The sequence below is a fragment of the Anomaloglossus baeobatrachus genome, chromosome 3 (assembly GCF_048569485.1).
Source record: "Anomaloglossus baeobatrachus isolate aAnoBae1 chromosome 3, aAnoBae1.hap1, whole genome shotgun sequence".
In the NCBI taxonomy this organism is placed as follows: Eukaryota; Metazoa; Chordata; class Amphibia; order Anura; family Aromobatidae; genus Anomaloglossus; species Anomaloglossus baeobatrachus.
In genome coordinates this window covers 175,308,715-175,331,170 of record NC_134355.1, presented here as the reverse complement: position 1 = coordinate 175,331,170, position 22,456 = coordinate 175,308,715, and positions in this window count along the sequence as shown.

The following is a 22,456-nucleotide window of genomic DNA, read 5'->3' as shown; positions in this document are numbered from 1 at the left end:
AGGGGCGGTGATGAGCGGGACGTAACATCCCGCCCACCTCCTTCCTTCCTCATTACCGATGGACGCAGGTAAGGAGATGTTCGTCGTTCCTGCGGTGTCACACATAGCGATGTTGTTCACAGGCTTCTATAAGAAATGAGGGCCCGATTTGGGTTCAGGCTTGGACCCTTCTGTAGGTGCTCTCTTTCTGTTGTAGAGGCCAGCTGAACTTTCCCAGTTGGCCCGATATCGGCCGGTTTTTGGGCCACCCTATTTCCCCCAGTGGAACCCCCCTTCTTTTCTGGGGGGTCCCCTTGGGCGGCCTGTTTTCCATCGGGGCCATTCATTTGTGGGTTTCTTCTTCTCTTGTAGGTGCGATTGTATACCTTGGTGATCTGAACCCCTACGTTTGAACAGCATGAGGACTCGTCTATTTCTCTTGAAGAACTTTGTCTAGTGTTGGGACGTCCCTAGTGATGGATTTTGGTCCACCCACGGCTTCATCTATTTTTCCTTGGCCATAGGTCTCATCAAGCTTTTTTTGATCTGCGGATTTTTCTACACCATCTTGACATCCCTTCATCTTTTGTCCAAGAACTTCATAAAATTTTGTGTGCTTATTATGAACTATGCTTTATAAAAGGAGGGGTTTTCTCCCTTCCAGAGATTGCTTTTGCCCCCCTTTTTATTAAATTAAGGACTTAAATTGCTACACAATTCTCCTTTTCCGGTATGCTACCTGTCATATATGCATATATGTGTAGGAGTTCTGTATAAGCATTTTTTGTACATACATCTATGGAGATTTTGGGATAGGCTTACCCTGTAGGGGGGCCCCTTACTCACTGTTCTGTACTTTCATGTGACTTTTCTGAATGGCTACACCGTGGGGTTCACAGTCCCTATATGGTTGCTTTTATCACCATTGTGACTCACCTATGATTTAGCAGGCTGATTCCCAGTTAATGTTATCATGTCTACAATCTCATTGTTCTCATGCGAACCATGCTGTGTATAATGTCATTTGCTGTCTTTAGAGCTTACATCTCTGGTTATTTTCATAACTGTATATATCTATTTTTTCGACGTGATGGGCGTCACCATCTTTGCGCATGCGCTGGGTAAAGATTTATTTATAGGATGTTGTTGTGATATCATGATACGATTAGCGCTGTAGTTGCGTCTGATGCTCCATAAGTATCTGCAATATATGTAATGCGACCGTGCCAGCGCATGCGCTTTTGACAAATGACGTATACATAGCCTGTGGCCATGTGACTTTATGATGTAACATTCCCCCTGCCTGTAGCGGTGCGCATGCGCATGTGAGGCGCCTTGTACGGGTGCCATGGTTCCAGCGCATGCGCGGTGGAGGGCACCTCCACGTCATGAGCCCACCTGACTAGATCAGGTGGCGAATATGGTGGCGCCCATCAGCGTGCTTTGCCGGTACAGCAATTCCTCTCTGCCTCCTTCTACATGCTGGTAAGCAATCTATTAATTACTCCTTGAATATAAGACACGCTAATCATGGCATTCCTCACTTTTCCCTGAGGAAGCTACACTTTGCTGTAGCGATACGCGTGGGGTCACCACCCCACTCCCTCTTTTTGCACTTTTCTTGCCTCCAGCCCTTATTTTTACTAACGTCTGCCCTTGCATCCTCTGGTTCAACACACTTTTCTCCATTAACAGGTGATTGCTGCGGCTTAGTTTATCCATGCATTTTATTGCCATGTATTGCTAGCTGTTTTCTATGTCTGGGCATTTCTTGTATTGTGTCTCAGTCACCTGCTTGTTATTTCCTCACTGTTTGAACCATTTCTGTAAAGGCATGTTCTGCTTTATATTGTAGATTGGGCTGTTTGGCTTGTTGAGGGTGTGGGGTGCGTTTGGTGTCATATACCATTGACATCAATCATGTGCATATCTATAAGCTTGTGCTTTTTTAATTGTTTTTAATGTATGTCCATGTTGGTGCTTTGTGTCAAATAAACAATATTTTTTGTTATACTGGTGATCCCACTTTTTGCACATTTTCTTCTCCATTTGCTCCAGTCCTTTTAAAATGTGCTAGTGGTTTTTTGATCCCTTTCTGATTTTCTTATGCTATATACATCTAGTGCCCTCCCACACTTAAGTGTTACATTACACATAGCGATGTGTGATGCTGCAGGAACGATGAACAACATCGTACCAGTAGCAGCAGCGATATTAAGGAAAGGAGCGACGTGTCAACGAGCAACGTTTTTAAATGATTTTGGGATCGTTGATCGTCGCTCCTTGGTGTCACACGCTGCGATGTTGCTACCGGCGCCAGATGTGCGTCACTGACCTCGACGATATATCGATAGCGATGTCGCAGCATGTAAAGCACCCTTTAGGCTGCGTGCACATGCTGCAGATTTGGTGCAGAAATTTTTTGCATGAAATCTGCACCTACTGGTAGAAAAACTCACCAAAAACGTATGCGTTTTGGTGCTTGTTTGGTTCATTTTAGGTGCGTTTTTGTGCCATATTATTTTTTATAAAATGGGTGGAAGGGCTAAAAAAGCAGGAAAAACACACCAACACTTGACATGCTGCAGATTATTTTCTGCACCAAATCTGCAAGGAAAAAATAAACAACATGCACACCACACTTCAGAATTCTAATTGACTTTTCTGGCATAACTGTCATGAGGAGAGACATACAGATTTGGGGCACAAACTGCACCAAAACTTCATAAAAAAATGCATAAAAAAAATGCATCAAAAACAAACCTTGCGCACACACCCTTAGGTTGCATAATATCTTCATAGCTGTATACTTTGCTCATCGTAACCTGTATGATTATACAGTAGATGGTGCTTGTGTGTCATAGCTGTGCCTCTAGATATACTGCTATGAATGATAGCTGCCTCTACTCTGTACAGACACCACAGTTTCAGGCTTCTTTCACCCTGCAGCTGCCAGTATATTACTTTACATTCTCCTCACTTCTCTGTTAAAGGGAACCTGTCACCTAGAATATGCGTTCTGACCTATCAGCAGACGAATGTGTGCCCTAATTACACCTCCCCACCCATCCTTGTGTTGTAAAATTGTATAATATGAAAGTAATAAAAAAACATTTTATTACCTTCATATTTCCTATGTAAATTAGGGAGCTTCTGGTCACAGGGGCGGCACTTTGCCCTATGGACGTCTACATACTTTCCAAGGTATCATGTCCCTGTGGGCGTGATACCATGGAGTCACATGAGCGACGTCTGCACGCATTGTGACAGGCTTCTTTTCCAGTTGTTCACGCGTCGGCTTCAGACGCGCACTGCGCATGCGCAGTGCGTGTCTGAAACTGATAAGGAGAACCCGGAAGAGAAGCCTGCCGCAATAGTAAGTGTAAACGTGCGCAGGATAGAATGAGCGACGGTGACATCGCTCATGTGACTCCATGGTATCACGCCCACAGGGGCGTGATACCACGGAAAGTATGCAGGGGCAAGGCGCTGCCCCTGTGACCAGAAGCTCTCTAATTTACATAGAAGATAGGAAGGTAATAAAACATTTTTATTACTTTCATATTATACAATTTTATAACACAGGGATGGGTAGGGAGGTGTAATTAGGGCACACATGCATCTGCTGATAGGTCAGAACGCATATTCTAGGTGACAGGTTCCCTTTAAGTGCACTGGGAGGGTTCTTTGCCCTCCTTCCCTCTCTGAAAACTGCAAGAGATAGCTGGACCAAGGAAAGATCAAGGAAAGAGACTGAAAAGGAAAGAGACTCTGAAAAGCTTAAAGGAGTTCTCTGGTCTAAAATGATAAGTCTGCAGTCACTCTATGTGTCATGCTATGTGACTGCAGACTTGTGAACCCTCACAGCACACACACTGTGTCTTGCGAGGATTTGCCGCTTTCTGAGCCGGGAATGAGACCACAATTATGCAATATGCATGTTCCAGGCCAGGACCATACACTTGAAATGAGAAAGACCATGCTAAAGCTTCTGGCTGGAAACATGCATATTGCATAGTTGCGGTCACGTGTCCACCATTATTGGCTCAGAAACTGGTGAATGTGACGCCCCTGACTCTATCAGGGTGTCACAGGGAACTGCACCCCTGTCTCTCATGGTGCAGAACTCACCCTCCATGGTTCTGGGATCCTAACTACTGGTATTGCTCCCATCAGTACTCAAATTATAACCACACCTCACACCACACCCTGTCAGGCACACCAGTGGGTGGTCTACCTGGAAAAGGGCCACCCTCCTAGGGGTGAGACAGACTGGTGGGAGGGAGGAAGTCAGTTCAGTAGTAGCCCTCAGAAAGTGAGGAGCTGAGGGAGTTGTAGCTCCCTGTGTGACCTTGGTTGGGTCGCAGACGCTTGTCTGGGGCCAGAGGAGTCAGAGACCCGGTCGCAGGGTATTGGAAAAGGGTGTACTGACTTAGTTTTGGAGAACGGTACGCACCAGAAAGTCCAGTAACCTGACCGGTACCAAGCACGGCGGGGTACAGGATCCTAGATCAGGGAATAGCTTCATGCAACCTGATAATTCACCTGTGGAGAATAGTCTTTTTATGAACTTTCCCCAAGAGCTCAGAGATTGAAGGCACCAACACAATGAGGGGGATAGGGCTTTCCAGCTTATGCAGCCCACAAAATTCCCAAGTATCAGCCATCGAGAGCACAGCTCCACTATTTCAATATAGGGAGCCGGACCCTGACAGCTTCAGGCCGAAGGGTCACCCAGGAATATCTACACAATTGTGCACGGAGGCAGGCTCCTGACCACTAAGCAATACCAGTGGGGACGGACACCCGGACGGGTTCCCCAGAGTGGCAGCGGCACCCAGAGATTTGGTTTAGTCCTGTGTCAGAGTCTGCTTAATGATTGCACCAACATCTCCACAACCTGAGTGAGTACACTGCCCTCCCCGCGTCCTGCCTGCCCGCATAGTCTGCACAACGCTATCCGCCACCTATCTTCAGAGTCCCGGGGCCTCCCCTACCCATGGAGGGATCACCATCTGGCTGCCCCACTACATCTCCCGGGTACTTCCATAGGCAGTGGCGGTACTCCCCTTACCGCGAACCACGGGTGGCGTCACAAACTCTCCCTTGTAAATAAATTCCCTTGTAAATGAGTGGCCGCTAAGCCCTGGGTCTGGGGATCCTCGAGCCACAGCAAACCCCGGATCCGAGCAGTTTGTCTGCTCCCGGGGGGGCGGTACAAATGCTCACAGCACACAGTGTGTACACTGGGAGGATTCACAAATCTGCAGTCACATAGAGTCATTGCTGACTTATCACTCTAGACCGGCCAAACCCTTTAATGCAACATTTTACCAAAATGTTTAAAATCTCTTCCGAAGCCCACGTGCACACGTTGAGTATTTTGTGTTTTACAAATTAGTAAGCCAAAACCAGGAGTGGAACAATCAGAGGAAAAATATAATAAAAACACGTCCACCACTTCTGCATATTTTACCCTTACCTGGTTTTGGCTTACAGAAAGAGATGAGCGATCTTGCCAAGGATCGGATTGGTTCAGTATCGCCGATCCTGTCTGAGATCACCAATCGGATTGTAGCCGATCATTGATCCTAACCGAACCCATTAAATTCAATGGGAGGCAAACATGATGTATTTTAAAACGGTATATGGTGGGGCTATAAAAGTAATAAAATAAAAAGGGATAAAACAGTACAAACTTACCTAGTATCCCCCATCTGCAGCACTACATATAGGCCCGATAATTATCTGTAATGCATATTCACTGCTTTCCCCGCCCACCGGCGGCTCTGATTGGTCTCCGATAGACCACACCCCCACCCTCTGAGACCATGTCTGTGATTGGTTGGAATCACACACGCTGTCTGTGTCCTTATAATGGTGATAAATAAATAAAACAATTTGCGTGCGGTTCCCCTATATTGATACCAGCACAGATAAAACCCACGGCTATAGGCTGCAACCCCCTGTTGTGCGCTTATCGTAGCTGTGTATCAAAATAAGAGGAATTGCATGCTGCTTTTTTTAACTTAAATAATTAAAAAAAAACATGGTGCAGTCCCCCCAAATTTTGATACTTAGCCATGATAAAGCTTGACAGCTGGGGTCTGATACTCTCAAGTTGGGGAGACCCATGCTGGTGTTCCTGCACTTCCGAGTAGTGAGTTTGTGGGGATGCCTGTGAATACCATGTCTGTGGGTCGTATGTGCCATTGCAGGCAGCGGGGCCAAACTAATAAACAGAGAGGTCCAGATCTGGTTGTGGGTTACTGTTTTTGGCTGCCCACTAGTGACATCCAGTGGCTGGGTCAGGCTGGTGTGGTTGGCTCGGGGTTTCTGGGTCCGTATTGTGTGGCTGAGGTGTTGTGCCCCTCAACGGTCCGGTTGGAGTCGCCCCCCCATGCTTGGTGCCCATGCGGTTTTTCCAGTCTCCCGACTCCGGAGGTTTGTTGCCTCTTCGAGGCTTCCGTGTTTTTCCGGTCCACGTTAGTCCTCCCCTTGTCGGTCGGGTGGTTGTGACTGATCTTGAGCATCCGGTGACCGCTCGTTAACCCCCCATACTGTCACGCTGGTCTTTTTCCAGCGAGATTCGTCCTCATTTAAACGGACGTTTTTTCCTTTTAGCATCTGAGGGGTTAATACTTCTTTTGCAAGTTAGCTTGGAGGCATTCCCTCAGGTGCTCTAATTTACTAATTAGGCTGGACCTTTAAAAGATCCCAGCATCCTTCACATAGGGCTGGTTATTTTCTCTTCACAGTTGATAGAGACAGCCTCTGTGTTTGGTCGTGCTATATGCTAGTTCCTATAGCCTTCTGTAGACAAGGTGTAGTTTGCAGAAGCGACATTATTTTGTTGTTTTTTTTTATTTTATTTTTGTGCTGTTCACTGGAGTTGTCCCGTTGAACAGGTAGGGGGTCTCTAGACCAGGGTCCGTGTACGAGACAAGGACAGGTCGGAGGGTCACGCCTCGCTACCTTCAAGTGTACCCGTGGCTTGAGGGCAAGTCAGAGTTCTCTAGCTTATAGGGTCAGAGAAGCCCCTGTCTCTGGGTAGCGGTCCATATGCATGACAGTGGGGCCAAACTGAGTAGGGTCTTCACCTTTGGCTGGTGTCTGTTTTATCTTTTAGGCTTAAATTTTGTGTCGGAGTCTGTCCCATTTGCAGACCGCCCTTGGGCATGTTGATCTCATGGCAATCTTCAGGAAAAATGGCATCGATAGCGATGCTAGTGTCATGGATGGGGGCGGGGAAAGAAATGACCCTGCCACATCAGCAACCTCCATGCTGGGTGCGGCTCCGCGGCAGCCGCGGCAAATGAGGGAGGGTATGTGCCGGTAGGAGCTTTACTCCAGCACATACCGAGATACGACGGGCATAACATGGCATTACAGGATTGGGCTGAGAGGGTCCGGAGTATCATGCGGATGTGTAACCTGGCTCCTGCGTTACGAGCAGAGCTGGCATTAAATGCGTTAGAAGGTGATGCTAGGGGAATGGTAATGGTGCGCCCTGAGGCTGAAAGAAATACGCTAGAGAAAATTTTGGAACTCTTAGAGGGGAGATTGGGAGGACGGGCCCGTGTAACCCAGCTTCGATCCATGTTCTTTAATCGCCCTCAAAAAGAAAGTGAGACTCTGATGCAGTATTCTAATACCCTGCAGGAGATGTTGAACGAGGTGCAGCGACTAGACTCAGGGGCTATGGGGGCGTTTCCGGAGGTAGACCGCTTGCTCCGGGATCAATTCATCACAGGGTTAGCCAATAGGCTCCGTCGAGACAAAATGTTGGAGATGGCCCGGGCTACACCGGAAATATCCTTCTGGCAGACCTACCGGGCCGTGGTGGAAAGGGAGGAGGAGTCTGCTTTGGTGGTCGTGCAGTCGATGGACAGCACACAGACAGAGGGAGCCCGAGCGTCCATGGCAGGAGGAGAGGGGGGGGGCTGGTAAAGATTGTACAAGCTCTGCATACTGAATTGAGAGAGTTAGAGTTAGAGGTGTCAAAAATCAAAGCTGGGTCGGCCCCTACCCCCCCAGAGGGACCATCTGCTGCCTCCTCGAGGATGGTGACTCCACGGACGGTCAGGCCGCCTTGTTTGAATGACTCGGGCCCACGTCCGCAGAGAGAACTCACCTGCTGGTGGTGTGGGCAGTGGGGGCTCATATCCCGATACTGCCGGAGGCTCTCAGGCCTTGAAACTCCTCCGCAAGCATTAAACTCCCAGCCACTGCTGTAATAGGGTGATCAGCAGTGGCCCAACTCCCACCAAGCCCTCGATGGGATGAGCAAGATTTGTTTGCATGCAGCCCCGTTCTAGAAGCAGAATTTGAAGGTCGGAAGATGAGATGCCTAGTGGATACGGGATCCGAGTGTACCATTATGCCTTTAGAAGTGTATGAGAGATACTTCAGTCAACTAGTGGTTCCCGAATATGGCCGAGTGATAAGACTTACCGCCGCTAACAATGGCCAGCTGATGGTGAAAGGGATTGTGTGGATGCACTTGAAACTGTTTGGCCAAGAGCTGGGTCAGAAAGGGGTAGTGCTGGTGGACCACCCCCATAAAAGAGGGATGGAGGTGACGCTCGGAATGAACATTCTACGAGACCTCAATCATCAGATGTACGCTAGTGAGGGACCCCGATACTGGGCTCGTGCTACAAGCCACTGACCTACTCAGAGGATGTTACATCGTCTAGTGCTGAGCTGCAATTTGCTGAATAGTGCAGACCCAGGGGGCCGGGTGGGCCTGGTCCTAGTGCCATCATGGGCCACGATCTCGCTGGCACCTCGACAGGAGGAACTCTTAATGCTGCCAGTGGGGGCGGCACAAAGACTGAATGGACTCGAAGTACTACTGGAGCCAGCCTTAGAGAATTCCTCGTTTACTAAGGCCCGGTCGCTGGCTATTGTGAAGAATGGACGGGTGCCAGTCAGATGCATCAACATGCTTGATGAGGCAGTCACCCTCCCTGCTGGGACCATCCTGGCTGAACTGTTCGTGCCAGATAGACCGGTGCCTGACAAGACAGCGATTGAATGCGCCCAGATCGACAGTCATCCTGGACATTTGCGGTCGAAGTAAAGGGACCCGAACCTCCTACTGAACAATGGAATGGACGTGTGATCATGAATCAGATGTGGGTGGATCAGGAGCACCTGACTTCTGGGCAACTAGAGCAGTTGGAGGGAGTCCTGTGGGAACATCAGGAAACCTTTTTGCGGCATGGAGAAGACTTCGGCTGCTCTCATACAATTGAGCATGAGATTCCCACGAGGGACACCCCACCCATTAGAGAAAGATATCGTCAGATTTCCCCGACGCTCTATCAAGAAGTGAAGGGTATGGTGGCCAGTATGCTCGATAATCAAGTAATACGAGAGAGTCAAAGCCCCTGGGCAGCCCCTGTGGTCCTGGTGCAAAAGGAAGATGGGACCCTTCGATTTTGTGTGGATTATCGAAAATTAAACGCTCACACGGTACGACATGCATATCCGTTGCCTCAAATTGAAGAGTCTCTGTTGGCATTAGGAAGGGCCAAATACTTCTCAACATTGGACTTAGTGAGCGGCTATTGGCAGGTACTGATGGCTGAGAAAGACCGGGCTAAGGGGTACTTTGCACGCTACGACATTGCAAGCCAATGCTGCGATGTCGAGCGCGATAGTCCCCTCCCCCGTCGCAGCAGCGATATCTTGTGATTGCTGGCGTAGCAAACATTATCGCTATGGCAGCTTCACATGCACTTACCTGCCCTGCGACATTGCTCTGTCTGGCGATCCGCCTCCTTCCTAAGGGGGCTGGTTGTGTGGCGTCACAGCGACGTCACATGGCAGGCGGCCAATAGCAGCGGAGGGGCGGAGATGAGCAGGATGTAAACATCCCGCCCACCTCCATCCTTCCACATAGCAGCCGGTACGCAGGTAGGAGATGTTCCTCGCTCCTGCGGCTTCACACACAGCGATGTGTGTTGCCGCAGGAACGAGGAACTACATCGTACCTGTCGCTGCACCAGCATTATGGAAATGTCAGACCCTACACCGATGATACGATAACGACGCTTTTGCGCTCGTTAATCGTATCAAAAAGGATTTGCACACTACGATATCGACTGCGACGCCAGATGTGAGTCACTTTCGATTTGACCCCACCGACATCGCACCTGCAATGTCGTAGTGTGCAAAGCCCCCCTAAGACAGCATTTGTTCTGCCAAAGGGGCTCTACGAATTCAATCGGATGCCTTTCGGACTCACTAATGCCCCGGGAACCTTCCAACGCCTGATAGAACATCGCTTAGGTGATCTGAATTTTGAGTCGGTTCTGATATATTTGGATGACATTGTGGTGTTCAGAACATCATTCGAAGACCATCTCAAGAAATTGCGCCTGTGCTCCGACTGCTCAGCCGTCATGGCTTGAAAATAAAAAAAGAAATGTCAACTGTTCAAAAGCCGTATAGCGTATTTAGGCCATATAGTGACCTCCGACGGGGTGTTACCCGCAGCCAACAAGGTCCTGGTGGTCCAGGAGTGGCCCCCTCCCAGTACCAAGTTCAGACTTTCTTGGGGTTGGCGGGGTATTATCAACGCTTTGTGCCCAGGTTTTCACAAGTTGTGGGTCCCCTGAATGCACTTTTAAGAGGGACAGCATTGGGCCCTCGCGACCGCCCTGTCCAATGGGGGTCCCAGCAGCAAAAGGCATTTGAAGAGGTGAAAGCCGCCCTAACTAGTGCCCCTTTGTTGGCATATGCCCGATTTGATGCCCCTTTCCTGTTGTACACAGATGGTAGTCTTCATGGGTTGGAGGCAGTACTGGCACAAATGCAGGATGGCCGAGAGCGAGTTATCGCCTATGGCAGCAGGTCTTTAAGAGACACTGAGCGGAACCCGGCTAACTACAGTTTGTTTCGCCTAGAACTACTGGCCCTGGTGTGGGCAATGACCGAACGCTTTGCCGAGTATTTAACGGGATCTGAGGTGTTAGTTATGACTGATAATAACCCTCTGGCTCACTTGAAGAATGCGAAACTAGGAGCGTTGGAGCAGCGGTGGGTCGCTCGCCTTGCTAAGTTTAATTATCAGATTAAGTTTCGCTCTGGGCGAGAAAACGGAAACGCGGATGCGCTGTCAAGGGTCCCCCTTGGGTCCTCAGGGGAAAGTGTTGATGACAAATTGGAGGACACCGAAACCCCTGACTTGAGACAGGTACCTATCTTCCATAGTGTGCTACACTCAAGTGGGGTGGCATCCGGAATGCCATGTGTCCTGGGCAAAACGCCTTCAGATTGGGTGAAAGACCAGAGCGAGTGCCCAGACATTACACTAGTGCGCGCTTGGGTACAAAATAGGATTTGGCGATGTGCAAAGGACAAGGCCCAGCTGTCCGTAGAAGGAATTAAATTATTGAGACAATGGGATAGGTTGTGTGTGGAAAAGGGCCTCTTATATTGTAAGGTGTATCTGCCATCTGAGCTGCAACACCGGTATCAGATGGTAATCCCTGTAAAGATGGGCCCAGTTGTCGCTCATGAGGTGCATGAAAAAGAAGCCCACTTTGGAAGAGAAAAGACACTCCAGTGGCTACAGCGAGTCCTCTATTGCCCTGATCTGGGGGGAATGGTGGCAGAGGCATGTCGGCAGTGTTGGGTCTGTGGGCCCAACAAGAGTCCTGAGCAGAGGGCTCCTCAATTTTGTCTTGATAGGGTACTCAACGTCTGGGTGCTCCTATTGCTTGGTAATGACAGATCATTTTACTAAATATGCAGTGGCAGTGCCAACAAGAGACCAGATGGAGGAAATGGTGGCTAAGGCCGTATGTCGACATTTTCTGCAGGTATTTGGGTGTCCTCGAAGAATACACTCAGATCAGGGGGCATGCTTCCAGGGGACCTTGATGGAGGGGCTGCGTCAACTGTATGGCATAGCTCATTCGAGAACGACGCCTTATCATGCCCAAGGAAATGGGGCTTGCGAACGATTTAATCGTACCCTGATACAGATGTTGAGAACCTTGGAAGACGGGCAGCAGGCTCGTTGGCCCGATTACCTTCCTGAACTAATGTGGGCCTACAATAACCGGGTGCACAGCACCATTGGCTACTCGCCATACATGTTGATGTTCGGGAGGCCCGGGAGGGATATTGAAGATTTGAACATGCCCGATCACTCCTCTTATTCTCCTCGGACCGCATCTGAATGGGTTCGAGAGCATCGGCGACGACTAGAAGTGGTGCATCAGGTGGTGGGTAGTCGACTCCGTCAGGTGTCTCATAAGGACAAGTGACCAGTGCAAACAGAGCCCTTCGCCCCGGGGGATAGAGTGTTTGTAAGGGTCAAATGACCTACGGGGAAACTGGATGACTGTTGGGAAGCAACTCCCTACCGGATAGGAAAATGGTTGAGCCCTGAGATTCCAGTCTACGAGGTCGAGCCGGTGGGGACTGGGGGACCTACTCATAATCTTCACCGTAACATGCTACAGCGGTGTTGGTTTGAAGACACAAATCCCGTTTCTACAGAACCCCAGACTACTCCCCAAAGGGGGGGAAATCCTGATGTCTTTGAGTTTGATGATGTGCCTTCTCCTGTCAACATGGCCCCTGTGATACATTTGCCCCCGTGCGGAGAGAGTGTCGAGTCTGAAACATGCCCTTCTGGAGGTGGGGAATTAGGTCAGCCACCTGACGTGGATGATGGGTCACAGGGTGCTCTACCTCGGGAGGGAACAGCATAATGTCCTCCCTCTGATGACACTGCTGAAGAGTCTCCTGCCCCCTTGAGGCCTGAATCTGTCGGGGTGGGCCTCAGGAGAACCACTCGCCCTACAGCGGGAATACCCCCTCAGCGCTATGCACAGGCCGAATTTGAGTGGAGAGGTGTGTCGGGGATGCCAACCTCTAGTGGGGTGGAGAGTCTGAAATGAGATTGTGTCAGCAGTGCAGTAGGACCCTGTGAGTTCTGCCTGCCTGCACTGATCAGCAGGGTTTTGGGTCAGAGACCCTGTAGATGCAAGAGTTACCTCAGAGAAAGTGTGCTGAGCCCGGGCTACCTGAGAGAGACAGTTGTGTGACTGCGGGCTAATAAGAGTCTGAAAAGAGAAAGAGATCAGAGAGACTGTTGGAGACTATTTTTTTTCTTCATTATCTTTTCCTCAGAAAAGAACCAGGAGCTGTGCTGAAGAAATTGGACCGTGTTGTGTGAGAGAAAGAAGCTTCAATTTCCTGAGGGGAGGGCTGTTCTCTGGACCGAGGAAGGCTGTGTTCTGTCTGAGGATTACTACAGAGCTGTGGGCCTGAGACCATGTTCTGTGTGGAGTAATTGGCTAATATCGACTAAGTCCGGGGTTCCTGCGTGTCAGGACTGGGTGAAGATATCCTTAGAGCAAGAAGAAGATTTTTGTGTTTCCTTTTTCTTCCTTCTTTGGAATTATATACAGCGGACTCGGACCACAGTCACTCTCTATGAGACTTGGTCTGCCCCAGCCGTTACCAGAACACAACAGCTCATTCTGCAATGTAAGGGTTGCCTGAGGGCATACCTGCCAACTTTTGAAGAAGAGAAAGAGGGACAAAGTATGCGGTGCACTGCTTGCGCCGCGGCAAGTTTTGACCATGCACCTTGCCACGCCCCAAGCCAAACCATTTGCTACTAAGGGGCATTCAGCAGATGCCTAGGACTGTTCATTCATTCATAGCAGCGAGAACTTTTTCATATTTATATAAGCTTCCCTGTATGACATTCCTTTTTTGGGCATGTAAAGCAATGTTCACAGTTGCAGAAATCCTGTGTTTTTTGTTTTCTGCAGGTGTCTGTGTGACGCCCTGACAAAATCAGGGTGTCACAGAAGACTGCACACCTCTTCCAGGTGCAGGATTCTCTCCTCTTTGGTTCTCCATCACAATCCCCATACTGGTACACAACACCAGCCATCAAAACCCTAGTCACCCCCCCATGACAATAGGGACACACCAGTGGGCGGGGCTAAGCAGATGGCGACGCCCACCTAGGGGTTCTGAGGTGTTTTGGGAGGGGACGGTTGACAGTTGAGAGAGAGTTGATAGTTGAGTGGAGGAAGACGGTTGTGAGGAGAGGAGAGTGAGAGACGGTGAAAGAGTAGTCAGGAGTTGGCGCTCCTGGTCTACTGGATGATTTGACAACTGACTAGGTGGCAGTCAGTAGACAGGGCCACAGGCCACAGGCCACGGAGATCCAGTCACGGGCAACAGATGGGTGCTCAGGCCCGGGTCCGGCTTCCCCTCGAGCCACCGCAACGACCCCGGATCCGAGCATCTCGAGCAGCCCCCCTGCCACGGTCTGTCCCCCCGCCCGCAACATCTGCACAAAACTATACTAAACCCCCTGGGATATTCTTTCTACCCCTGCCACAGCTACACATCCATCCTCTCTCTTAGAGGCCAGTATCCGCGCTACTAACTGTCACTCTCCATGAGCCTTGATCTTCCCCAGCCGTTTCCATGGTAACAGCTCATTCTACATGGGAGCATAACTTCCCTATCAGTACTACCTAGCCTTCCCTATCTAACCTACCTAGACCACTGCGCAACCAGCTCTGTCCTCACCTATTGTACCATCACCCATTCCCTGTAGACTGTGAGCCCTCGCGGGCAGGGTCCTCTCTCCTCCTATACCAGTCTGTTTTGTACTGTTAATGATTGTTGTACGTATACCCTCTTTCACTTGTAAAGCGCCATGGAATAAATGGCACTATAATAATAAATAATAATAATAATAATAATAATAATAATCCTCTTACTAGCCCCTCACTATATAAGCTTAAGCTAAATCTATTGTCAGGTATTAATGCCCCTGAACTACTTTTACAGTCAGGGCTACCTATGCAAGAACCCTACATAGCTATTTTACTAACTAACATGACTAAAGGCGGCGTCACACGCGACGATATATCGTGTGATCGCATGAGCGATCGCACCCGCCCCCGTCGTTTGTGCGCCACGGGCAATTCATTGCCCGTGTCGCACAAAGTCGTTAACCCCTGTCACACATATTTACCTCCCTAACGACGTCGCTGTGGGCGGCGAACATCCTCTTCCTGAAGGGGGAGGGACGTTAGGCATTACAGCGACATCACATAGCGGCCGCCCAATGGAAGCGGAGGGGCGGAGATGAGCGGGGCGCAGGTAAGTTGTTGTTCATCGTTCCCGGGGTGTCACACGTAGCGATGTGTGCTGCCACGGGAACGATGAACAAACCTTTGCACAGAAGGAGGAACGACATTATGGAAATGAACGACGTGTCAACGAGCAACGATAAGATGAGTATTTTTGCTCATTAACAGTCGTTCGGAGGTGTCACACGGTACGACATCTCTAACGATGTCGGATGTGCGTCACGAATTCCGTGACCCCGACGACATATTGCACGATATATCGTACCATGTAACGCTGCCTCAACACTGCTACATCATCCTACCATCTATACCCTATTGCTATATAGACTTATTTCCATGCAACATTACATAACACAATATGGTCAACATCTCCGAGGGAAGGGGCTCGACCACCTCCTTACATAACAGTGTCAACATGGCCCTGCCTGTAGTCAGCAAAATCTGTCTGACCGGTTCTCTTTAAGGTACTTGCATGTCCTTACCTAATAACCCACTCATATATTAACTACACATATTTAGTAGTATTGGAACACTAAATCTGATATTTGAGGTACAGCAAGAAAATATTTTAGAGAAATATTTTTCTGCTAATGGATATTTGTCAGGTCACTAAGCCTGACCTGAATTACGTAAATTAGCCCCACTTAGGCAAATTGAGATTGCTTGTCTATGTGTAAAATGTTAGAGCTTACTTTTCTCACTTATATGTTTTCCGTGTTCTTTATGAAACTCACACTGTCACTGTTACATTCATGGATTATGTAAACATTCCTTAGTATGTTCACCACATTGTAAAATATTAGTTTGATTTCTCAGTGACAAAGTTAAGTGGATTCTGTCTCGCTCTTATCATTTGTGCTGTCTTTGTTCTGCTTTACTTCTAAAGTCTGCCAACGGGAAGCCTGAAATTGTCTCCTGCTACTGGCGCAGTACCAAGAATGCTAAAGGAATATTGAAATGTAAAAAAAAATAATATTCTGCAGCTGAATATACTATATACTATTTGCTTTGCTAAAAATTATAGCCATGAATTATAGTTTACCAGAGTCCCATTGAACAAAAGTCTAGTATGAACAATGGCCAAAAAAGCAACTTCATTGAATGAATAACAAACCGAGGGCCCTTGAAGTTAAATGCTATATATAAAGTTTATTGTTGTACAATGTACCAAAAGAAAAGACAATCAGAAAAATGGGGTATAACTAAGTAATTAATAGGGATGAACGAAGTCCAACTGTGAAGGTTGGGGTTCAAACTAAGTATCTTGTGTCTGATGCTGAATGCCAAATACGGACTTTTTATTGTACATCCGGTTGCTGTTCTGTTCTGCAGAGCAGCCTGTCAGCAAACTTTTCTGGTTTAGGCACTTCTGGCCCCATAAAAGCCACTGTAATTAAAAAAGAAAAATGACATGGGCTCCCTCACTCCCCCCCTTCATTTTTGATAACCAGCCACATCAAAACTGACAGCTGGGGGCTGGTATTATCAAGATGGGAAGGGCCATGGTTGTTGCCCCTCTCATCCTAAAAATACTAGCCCACAGCCACCTCACAAGTGGTGCATCCAAACGATGCACCAATTCTGGCGCTTTACCCTGCTCATCCTAATTGTCCTGCAGCGGTGACAATCTGGGTAATATATGAGGTTGATGTCACCTGTTATTGATTTGCTAAAAATCACAGCTGCCATCAAGTCCTAGGTTTCTAATAGGGAGGGGTCTATGAGACACCCCCATTACTAACACTAACCTGTAAGTAAAAAGAAATAAACACAAAATTCTTTATTTGAAAAAAAAACCACAGCCTCTTTCACCCTGTTATTAACCCCAAAACACCCCTTGCAGGTCTGACATAATCCACGACGTCCCAGACGATAATCACGGGTTAGGTACATCCAGAGTCTGCAGTAATGGAAACGCAATTATAGGATTTATTTATAGGATGAGCCGATGTTTGCTCAGTAGAGCTTTGACTAACATTAGAATGTCCCACACATATACCATGTACACCCCAACAATTCCCACTTCTACCACAACCTCATCGTGATTTACAACTTATGGGAGATGTACCCTTCCCCTATAAGACAGATGTTTTGTAACCTTACGCACACACCTGTCAGACACCTGAAATAAAAGATCAATTCTTTATTTCTGACTTGAGATTGCAATATTGTGAAGGCACTAAAAAGTACCAATAACTAGAAATGTGGTTCAGTGCGTTATTTAGAGCAAGCACTGAAAAGTGCAAAGGCCATTTTAGCTAGTTCACTAGCAAATTAAGAGCAGGTACTACAAAGTAACAATACCTAGAAATGTAATTCACTGGGTAATTTGGAGCAGGCAGTAATAAGCTGTAATACCTAGAAATGTGATTCACTGCATAATTTGGAGCAGGCACTGAAAAGTGCCAAGACCATTTTAGCTAGTTCACCAGAAAAAATTTAGAGTAGGCACTACTAAGTAACAATACCTAGAAATGTGGTTCACTGGGTAATTTGGAGGAAGCAGTAATATGTTGTAATACCTAGAAATGTGGTTCACTGTGTAATTTGGAGCAGGCAGGGAAAAGTGCCAAGACTTATTTAGCTTGTTCACTAGCAAATTTAGCGCAGGCACTACTAAGTAACAATACCTTGAAATGTGGTTCACTGGGTAATTTGGAGCAGGAACTGAAAAGTGCCAAGACCTATATAGCTAGTTCAGTAGCAAATTTAGAGCAGGCACTTTTAAGTACCTATACCTAGAAACGTGATTCAATGCATAATTTGAAGCAGGCACTGAAAAGTGCCAAGACCATTTTAGCTAGTTCACCAGAAAAAATTTAGAGTAGGCACTACTAAGTAACAATACCTAGAAATGTGGTTCACTGGGTAATTTGGAGGAAGCAGTAATATGTTGTAATACCTAGAAATGTGGTTCACTGTGTAATTTGGAGCAGGCAGGGAAAAGTGCCAAGACTTATTTAGCTTGTTCACTAGCAAATTTAGAGCAGGCACTATTAAGTAACAATACCTAGAAGTATGGGTCATTAGGTAATTTAGAGCAGACAGTGACAAGTAGCAATATCTAGAAATTTGGTTGACTGCATAATTTGGAGCAGGTAGTGAAAACTGTCAAGACTGATTTAGCTAGTTCATTAGCAAATTTAGAGCAGGCACTACTAGCTAACAATACCTAGAAATGTGGTTCACTGGGTAATTTGGAGTAAGCAGTAATAAGTAGCAATACATAGAAATATGGTTCACTCCACAATTTGAAGCAGACACTGAAAAGTGCCAAGACCGATTTAGATAGTTCACTAGCAAATTGAGAGCAGGCACTACTAACTAACAATACCTAGTAACGTGGTTCACTGGATAATTTGGCGTAGGCAGTAATAAGTAACAATACCTATTTAGATCGTTCTCTGGCAACTCTTTAGCAGGCGCTCACAAGAAGGAATCATTATTTCTATCATGAAATGCCGATTTGTGGCACACACCTTTCCCTGCATTGCACATCCCTATTCTACACTATCGTTCTCTTATCTATCTCAACTACTTATCATTAAACTCCTAGCTAAGTTAACTGTCTAGCAGCACCAACAGCAGCAGTGAAGGCAGCACCTTCCATTATGTTTAACAGTCACAAAATGGTGTTGACGCAGCATGCCCTCATTTTATATGCAGAGGAACATGTGACTTAAGGGTACTTTACACGCTGCGATCTCGCTAGCGAGATCGCTAGCGAGCGTACTCGCCCCCGTCGGTTGTGCGTCACGGCCAAATCGCTGCCCGTGGCGTACAACATCGCTTACACCCGTCACATGGACTTACCTTCCCTGCGACATCGGTGTGGCCGACAATCCACCTCCTTTCTAAGGGGGCGGTTCGTGCGGCGTCACCACGACATCACACGGCAGCCGTCCAATAGAAGCGGAGGGGTGGAGATGAGCGGGACGAACATCCCGCCCACCTCCTTCCTTCCTCATTGCGGGCGGCCGCAGGTACGAGGTTGTTCCTCGTTCCTTCGGTGTCACATATAGCGATTTGTGCTGCCGCAGGAACGACAAACAACCTCGCTACTGCCCAGACAATGACTTTTGGTAAGTGAACGACCTGTCACAGACCAACAATTTTTGTCTCTTTTGCGATCGTTTAAGGTTGCTCATAGGTGTTACACTCTGCGATGTCGCTAACAAAGCCGGATATGCGTCACAAACACTGTGACCCCGACGATATATCGTTAGCGATGTCGCAGCATGTAAAGCACCCTTTAGGTAGCCAATGACACAAGCCCTTGTCTCAGAACCTTGTGGATGTTTGCTGCGCTGTGTTTGGCTGCAGGAACATCGGCAAATAAGGTTAAGGGAAAAAAAAAATAGCACCATGCGCCTCTGGCTTCTCCAGAGTCCCCACCCTCTCTACTCATTAAACACATCCCACCGTTCATCATACAGCATGACAATCCTATCCAAAAGCATAACATTTTAGAATTAGGAAAGCATTTTTGGAAAATGCGATCAGTTATCGAACAAACCTGGACATTCCCGACTTTTGGGGAAAGTGCTCGTGTTACTAAACCCAGGCTGAACCTTTATGTCTATTTATGAAATCTTATAGCTTTTCCTGGTATTGAAAAAGTCAACTTTTAATTAGCAAAAAATTGATTACAAATGCTACAAAAAATGCAACTTGTGAACAAAGCCTTAATAGCTGGGCTAAGATGACAGCAGTGGAACATAAAGCAAATCAAATGTTCCTTTTTCTTGGTGTATTCTCATGTACCCTTTCAAACACTAAAATGAGTAAACAGTTCAAGGTTTTTTCTTTTTCTTGTCCTCCTCATCCTCATCCTCCTCCTTCTCCGCCATATGAACAGGGTCATAATGCAGCCCTGAATAGAAATTAATAAATGGCCATCAGGCAGCCCTCAGTCATAAATTTTAGAGGGCCATCAGGCTGCCCTGACTCATAATGCTTATTGTCCACTGAGTTAAGCCAAATGTAAGGCTTACAGGCCTTAGGGGTACTTCTAACATAGCGAGATCGCTGCTGAGTCACGGTTTTTGTGACGCACCAGTGACCTCATTAGCGATCTCGCTGTGTGTGACACTGAGCAGCGATCTGGCCCCTGCTGTGAAATCGCTACTCGTTACACACAGTGCTGGTTCATTTTTTGGACGTTGCTCTCCTGCTGTGAAGCACATATTGCTGTGTTTGACAGCGAGAGAGCAACGATCTGAATGTGCAGGGAGCAAGGAGCCGGCGTCTGGCAGCCTGCAGTAAGCTGTAACCAAGGTAAATATCGGGTAAGCCCTTTGCTTGGTTAACCGATATTTACCTAGGTTACTAGAGTCTGCCGCTCTCAGTCTGCCAGTGCCGGTTCCCTGCTCCCTGCACACGTAGCCAGAGTACACATCGGGTAAATAAGCAAAGCGGTTTGCTTATTAACCCGATGGGTACTCTGGCTAGGAGTGCAGGGAGCCAGCACTAAGCGGTGTGCGCTGGTAACCAAGGTAAATATTGGGTAACCAAGGGAAGTGCTTTGCTTCGTTACCCGATATTTACCTTAGTTACCAAGTGCAGCATCGCTTCCACGCGTCACTGCTGGCTGGGGGCTGGTCACTGGTCGCTGGTGAGATCTGCCTGATTGACAGCTCACCAGCGACCATGTAGTGACGCACCAGCGATCCTGACCAGGTCAGATCGCTGGAGCATGACTAAAGTGTGACGGTACCCTTAGTCACTGCTCCCTCCCTGCTTAAGTTGATTCTGTGGGTCTTTTGTGCCGCTGGAGGCATAATAACTGATAGGCACATCCACTTGTGAGCTGAAAATACTGACAATCTGACTGTTCTCACAGTGAACAATGCCTGGATTGGGCCACACTTCTCAACTCCACCAGATGACTGCAGTGAAACCTAAAATCAAATGTTCCTTTTTCTGGTGTATTCCCATGCACTCCTTCCCACTCAAAAAGGGTAGCCAGTTTATGGTTTCTTCTTTTTCTCGTCCTCCTACTCCTCCTACACCAACTCAACAGGCTCACCCCGTAGCCTATCCTAGCTCCCAATTATTAGAGGGTCATCAGGCGGCCCTCATTCATACATTTTGGAGGGCTATCAGATGGCTCTCAGTTATACATATTGGAGGGCCATCAGGCAGCCCTTAATCAGTCATTTTGGAGGGCTATCCGACAGCCCTTACTCATATGCTTTGGAGGGCCATCATGTGGCCCTCACTTATACATTTTGGAGGGCCATCAGGCTACATATTTTGTTTTAAAAAATAAAACCATGAAGTTTTCAGGCGGGAGCACAATAAACATGCTCATCCATCAGATCTAGCTTCCTGTTCCACCTTGCAATGGGGCGCAGGCCAACACTCTCGAAGCCAGAACTATGCAAACATGTTGGCAGATAATGCTTCTAGTCTGTTTCCCACCACCACCCTGTCTTCCACAAGGTCCAGTCTCACTAGCTAGAAGGCTGGACCATATAATCCTAGACTTATTCTTCCTTCCCACCACAATGGCGACTCTAAGGAGACAAATTATCCCACAATCAGACATTCCATACAGCTTTTTACCATTCCATTTATTTACTTTTCTGGCCACTTGCTCTGCACATTTCAAGAAGGACATGAAGCGATCATGTGTAAGGATGCCCAAATATTGGAGCAGCCATGGCCCAAAGAAGACGATGGTGGGGAATGACAATTTATGTCTCAAGAGGTTGATGACAATGAGACACAGTTGCCAACAAGTGATCTTGTTACGTCAATAATTCAGGAGGAGGATCAGAGTGCAGAAGTTGAGGACAAGTTGGTGGACAATGAGATTACTGATCCAACCTGTCAAGGTGCCATGCAAAGCAAGGACAGAAGAGCAGAGGTAGTGGGATCTACAGCACTGCAACAGGCAGAAAGAGGTAGTGGGGTGTCCAGAGGTAGATGGTGGTAAACTGTTTCCCAGAGCATCAAACACTTAGTAAGTTCCCAGGCCAAGGCTTAGGTATTCCCCAGTCTGGGGCTTTTTTAAAGAAAGTGCAGACAATAAAAGAATGGTCATTTGCAACCTGTGCCATACCAATATCAGCAGGGGCCTGACCACTATCAGCCTGACCACCAGAATGTTCAGGCACATGTCATCAAAGCACTTGACTAGATGGGCTAAATGCCTGGGTCAACATTCAGTGTTTGCGGTTGACACCACTGCATCTGCCCTTGTTCTACATGCTTGTCAATACCCTGTCTAGGATTCAGGTGCAGATACCTCCTGCCCTGCACCTCTCATTGCACATTTTCAAGCACCATCAGCAACATTGTCCGATTCTTTGTCCCAGGCAAGT